At 39.3% G+C, this 4,863-nt stretch overlaps 1 long non-coding RNA gene across 1 annotated transcript; it reads right to left on the reverse strand.

The window, feature by feature from the left end:
* Positions 1 to 658: 658 nt before the first annotated feature.
* Positions 659 to 4,220, reverse strand: LOC107289249. Its single transcript, XR_001548919.1, has 2 exons — positions 4,130 to 4,220; positions 659 to 2,004 (listed from the first exon to the last, which is right to left on the reverse strand). It is a non-coding gene; the product is annotated as an uncharacterized LOC107289249 (long non-coding RNA).
* Between the last annotated feature and the right edge of the window lie 643 nt (positions 4,221 to 4,863).

The following is a 4,863-nucleotide window of genomic DNA, read 5'->3' on the forward strand; positions in this document are numbered from 1 at the left end:
TTGGACCCAAAGGCTTCTGTTTTTGCTGCTTAATAAGACAAAGGTTTCCTGAAAAGGAACACAGAAAACATCCCATCCTCTTCCTGGGATTTTAGAATTTAGCCTATGTCCTTATTTCACTTCTCGACTGGCAAAAATGAAGAATTTCCCAACTTCTTCCATCCCAAAATCACGAAACTTGTGGTCTGCCTGTCAAGTCTTGTTTAAAGCTTCTTGGACATGACTTTTTTAAAAAGTGGTTTCTATCTAGTAACTGAGCTAGAGTGGCTATTTCAGCTACATTTTTTCCCCCCTTAGCAGTTGGTGGGTTCAAAAGCATGCTTGGCAGTTTTCTGCTCAGAGCGGTGTGGCTTCTCCTTCAGGTTATTGTAAATGACGTATCAGCTTGGTTTCTCTTATTGGAAATCAACAAAATGATTTGGGAGGAAGCCCAAACCGCCTAGTAATAGTCAAAATAGTACATTATGACCTTCTGGTCACAAGTCTCTTTTACGCATGAAGGTTCAATCATCTTTGAGTGTCTCTTTCACTTGTTGGTTGTCCAAATTTGGAAGAGAAGCAGCAAAGTGGCATTTATAATGTACAGTAGCTTTTGGCGAACTACAACTTTAAAATTGCATTATAAACCCAAATAAAAGAAGAGATACTTTGAAGTTTCTTTGCAAAAATAGCAGCAGTGACATTAGAATGTAGTAAAATGTAGTACTGTGATATTTTTTAATACTGTATTATGGTTTTTGATAATATAGCAAAGAAATATCATTCATGCCTTTTGCATATTGTCATGATACAGGTAATTTTAAGTCACTTATTGTGTCACCTACAAAAGAGCAATTACAAGAGATGAATGCTATAATTTAGATGGAATGAGAATCTGCTTCTCTCTGCATATTTGATACACGTGGCTTCTTTCTCCAAATAGCTCTCTTGTAAGAATATGAAAAGTCTAATTTACTTTTAAAAAGACATGGTTGAACGTCTGTGTCCAGCCAAACCAAAATCACTATGTGAATTTCAATGTAATATTGAAGCCAGCCAAATATCCTGTCTTCATGCAAACAATGCAAACCTAAAAATTACAAAATGAGATCCAAATCAATATTTTAAATTTATATTGAATTTGAATTGTGAATTAGACATTCAATTTTTTTTAAAAAAAATCAGATATGTTCACTTTTTATCCTGCCATTTATTGGCTATTTCAGAAATCAAACCCTCACTTAGATCTTCCAGATCAATTAAAATTGGTAGCTTCAACTATTATTTTGACAACAGCCACACATGGAGTACATTTCAATAATCAAGATGGGGAATTTCCAAATTTTGAATCACTTCATAGGGAAAAGTAACCAACCTCCCACAACAGGAAAGAATTTATAACATTGGCTGGAAAACTCTCCCTCCGTAAGAAAATGAAGGATTCAGCTCTTCATGTGACAGCCAGCATAAGAGTTTCTTTAAGACTATTATGATATCTTTTTCGGAGAAATGTAAGGCCCCAGAGTCTGCCAGAGCAGAAAGCCCCTCTCCCATTTCTTAATCCACTCCTGACTGGTGTCCTGACCCCAGCCTCCACTGTTGTGATGTGCCTTTAAGTTCCCCCTGTCCCACTGGAAAACTGACTTGGCTTGGAATTTGCTCAGAATAGACAGAGAAAAGGAAATGAATTCCCAGACCCCTCAACCTACACAAAGCCTTAGAAACGAATGAGAAAATGTTATTAAAGAATAATAACATTGATAAAAAGAAACACTTGGATCCTGTTCAAACCATGTGTAGGATAGCCACAGGAGACCTTTTTGAAAGGGAATGAGAATCAGTCTCATCTGAGGTCCAGTTCACAGCGCCTCGGGCAGCCAGTTATATTAACTGTTTGGGCTTCTGCTGAGAGCCAGATCCATGATCCCTGACCAAGTCAAGCTGACTTCAAGTTTCTCCTGGACTTCCTTCTCCCTTCCCCCTCCAAAGATCACCGCTCCTTTCCATGTACAGAATGGCTCCTTCCTGGAAAAAAAAGGGATATTTCTGCAGCAATATTTCTTTCAGCAAAGGGGATTTCCTCAAACTAGAGTCAGGGCTTCCTCTTTAAACTCTTGCACCATCCCTCATGAATAGGCAAAGAATCAAGGGTATCTATTAGTTCAGGCACATTTAGCAAACAAAATAAATAAATACCTGAGCTGGGTCACATCATAAAAGTACCTCATCACAAAAGTACGTTTGATCCAGGTTATTATAGATTGTCCCAGTCCCGAATGGACCGAACCCAGACCATCAGGCCTGCTATCTGAGCTTTCTTCCCCAGTTCAATAATTTATACTTTCCCTTTGCACAATTGAAATACTGCAGGAGAGCAGATTAGAACAAAAACATTATCTAAAGTTACTTCTCCCAAGCTATTGCTCTACACCTTGGCAACATTAACATCCATGGGTATCAACTCTCAGAATTCCCTCGCCAGCATGCAGCATCCATTATCATGGCCACAGTGGAGAAACACTATTTTAGAGGTAGGTTAAAACTTCATTTCTAGCATTTCCAGGATATGTTAGGTCTTAGCCCATCTGAAAGCTTATTGGTTGGAAAACATTGCTTTATACTTTTTCAACCCACCAATTAATTTTACAAATCTAACTTTTAAACATTCCCCTTGGTACATTGATCCAGAAGTTCCAGACCTTCTCTAGTTCAAGAGTTTCCAAACTTTTTCAGCCTTAGTTAGTTAAAAACAATCATTCCTAGAACCCCAGATCTAGAAGAGAATATTTGTATCTCAGGGGTGAACTGTGGAGTCCTTGGTGATCTCCAGCTTGGTTATTCATTAGTTAAGTCCAAAAATGCTAGAGAATTCCTGAAAGCTTGATACTCAGACAAATCAGCCATCAACAGGCACATAGAGATAAACAACGTTTACATACCATTTAAAAGAGACAATCAAAAAGCTAACAAAAAACCCAAAACATTTTCCTGCCAGCAATCAACATCCAGATAAGCAGAGAATAACACCAGGATTAATACTAGACCAACAGTCAAGTAGTAAATAATACCCCAATCAACTACCAACTCAGACAAACAAACAGCAGACAACAGCCTAATCAAGGAACTGCAAAAACCAAAACAACACTAATAGGGCAAATTGTTGTATATAAACAGAGAGTATACCCCACTCCATTCTAATACAGAAGATGTTACTTGTTAGGTAACAAAATATCTGCAAGAAAATAGCCAAGCTGAGAGAGCACCAACGACTCGACGGGGGGGGGGGGNGGGGGGGGGGGGGGGGGGGGGGGGGGGGGAGTTCCTACCTGATTCTACCCAAACTATCCATTGCTCAGGTGAAGGGAAGGAGGGAGGGAGGGATGATGCAAGAGGACTTCCATTCTTCCAAAGTCGATAAAATGAGGACCCAGATTGTTGGGGGGCAATATGCTGACTCTGTAAACCGTTTAGAGATTGCTATTAAGTACTATGAAGAGGTATATAAGTCTACGTGCTATTTTAGCCAGCATTTTTACTCTTTCCACTCTACCTCAGAAAAATTGCTATGGACTCCCCTAATTGCATTCAAGTAATTGTTTTTTGCACTTAGTCTTTTACTGACCACCATCAAGTACTTATGAGATCTTTTGGCTTCCACAAAACTGCTGTAATTCAGTATTTCTCAACCTCAGTAACTGTTAATATATGTAGACTTCAACTCCCAGAATTCCCTGTATAGATATGCTAATGGGGGGAAGTTCTGCGAGTTAACATTCACACATCTTAAAGTTGATGAAGTTGAGAAACATTGCTCTATTGCAGCAGAAAATGTTGTCTAGCGTTTTTCTGTAACATGATATAATCTTGTAATGAAAGCTAAATTGCATGCCTCCCTACAACAGAAATGATGCAAAACCCCCTAAAGTAATACATCTGTTGCTACTTTTGTCCAATGTAGATATCCAGCTGTGAGACTTTACTCATCTCCTAGTTAAATGTCCATCAGAGGGCGGGAGGACCTTGGAGACACCCTTAGCACAGGCAATGCATCTCAATCTACTTTGCATGAGAAATGCATCACAGCAACCCCCACCCTGAGGTTTTTGTCAACAAAAGCTGGATCTGAATGATCCTGAGCATTGCCTTTTACCTTATATCCTGTGTAAGTGTGTGGCTCCTGCTATTGTCTGGCTTCTCTGAGATGATGCAGAACTACAGTGTCTGGCTTTTCTGTCTGGCAGCTGCTTTGTTTACCATGTCTAGTCACAATATGAATGTTACTTAATGAGGCCACATCTCCATTTTTCTTCTGTAGGATGTATTGCTTCTACAGCCAGTGCTATCAACGTGGCATGTTCCATAGCTTTTATTGGTCAACTGCTCAGAGTCACTTAAATAGTGAGATGGGTGATGTATAAAGTTGACCAGCAGATAAATAAACACACAAAAATAGCTCACTTCACCAGCCTTCAAACCACTACAGGAATTTACCCCTCATTTCTCCCATGTGGCTTTCTACCTGTTTTTTACACTTCTCATGTGCCCGAGGGAGTCTCTTGTGACTTTACTGACACAAATCCATTTTCTTATCCAAAAGAATTTCTCAATATTGCCACAGAGCAGGGATTATTTTGACATACAAATGAAACTTTCAAGAACCAGGGGAATGGTAAGCTAAGCAAGCTCAGGGTGCATCACAGAGCACGGCTGCTGTATCATCAGAAACCAAGGAAAATAAAATGAACCAGAATCAATCTTGCCTCCTTCCTTTCAGTATGATCAAATCCTACAACTGATACGTCATATGTAACTCCAAAGATCAGTCTAAATCAGTATTTTTTCAACTTCCCATGCTTCCTAGGGAATTCTGGGAGGTGAAGTCCA

Source organism: Protobothrops mucrosquamatus, unplaced genomic scaffold (genome assembly GCF_001527695.2).
Source record: "Protobothrops mucrosquamatus isolate PMUCROS unplaced genomic scaffold, P.Mucros_1.0 scaffold_133, whole genome shotgun sequence".
Lineage (NCBI taxonomy): Eukaryota > Metazoa > Chordata > Lepidosauria > Squamata > Viperidae > Protobothrops > Protobothrops mucrosquamatus.